This window comes from Rhamphochromis sp. 'chilingali' (assembly GCF_963969265.1).
Source record: "Rhamphochromis sp. 'chilingali' genome assembly, chromosome: 12".
Classification (NCBI taxonomy): domain Eukaryota; kingdom Metazoa; phylum Chordata; class Actinopteri; order Cichliformes; family Cichlidae; genus Rhamphochromis; species Rhamphochromis sp. 'chilingali'.
In genome coordinates, this window is record NC_137939.1 from 20,764,046 (window position 1) to 20,764,762 (window position 717).

Consider the following 717-nt stretch of genomic DNA (forward strand, 5'->3'; position numbering starts at 1 on the left):
TAGCCCAAAGGTAATGTGCTCTAATAGTTTGTTTGGTGCAACAAACTGTAAAAAACAAAAAAACAAAACAAAAAGCAGTAGCAGAACTATTTTTGTAATAATATATAAAGAAGGAAAGTTAATAATCCTGAAATTGTTGAAGCTGAAGCTTAAAAAAAAGCAACAAACCCAGCAATGAGAAGCCATAAGCCAGAGTCAGCACACCCATCGTGCCAGTCCCAAGCCTGGATAAGTGGGAAGGGCTGCGTCAGGAAGGGCATCCAGCGTAAGAGTTTTGCCATACCCAAGATGTGGATCATCAATAAGACTTCCACAACATTACCATAACAGTGCTGTTGACCAGCGGGTGCCAATGGCCAAAGATAGAAGAGTGTGGGGGAAGGAGTGTTCAGAGATAGCAAGAGAGACATAGGACTGTGGTGTTAGAAGAGCTTGTTAGGAATAGGGTGAGATGGAGGCAAAAGACCCAGCCTAAAAGGAAGAAAACATCTAATTACCCCAAATGTTTCACTAACCAAGTGAATGTGAATAAGCAGAACCTTTAATCAACAAATCTAATCTGCTCACTTATTTCAGCGTTTAGAACAAATGGAACCAAATTCAAAGTAATATAAAACTACTGTGTTTTATTATTTTGATATGAAAAAGAAAAATACAACAACTACAACATACAACTATGACAAATGTTAAAACAATTGTTGCTGAAACTGATGGACC

At 38.1% G+C, this 717-nt stretch overlaps 1 protein-coding gene across 1 annotated transcript in view; it reads right to left on the reverse strand.

Moving 5' to 3' along the window:
- Window positions 1-606: 606 nt before the first annotated feature.
- Window positions 607-717, reverse strand: part of apex2 (APEX nuclease (apurinic/apyrimidinic endonuclease) 2) — a 5,292-nt gene continuing 5,181 nt past the window's right edge. Inside the window, exon 6 of the mRNA XM_080899121.1 lies at window positions 607-717. This exon is cut by the window's right edge and continues 1,106 nt beyond it. The gene's annotated coding sequence lies outside the window, so the exon portion shown is untranslated.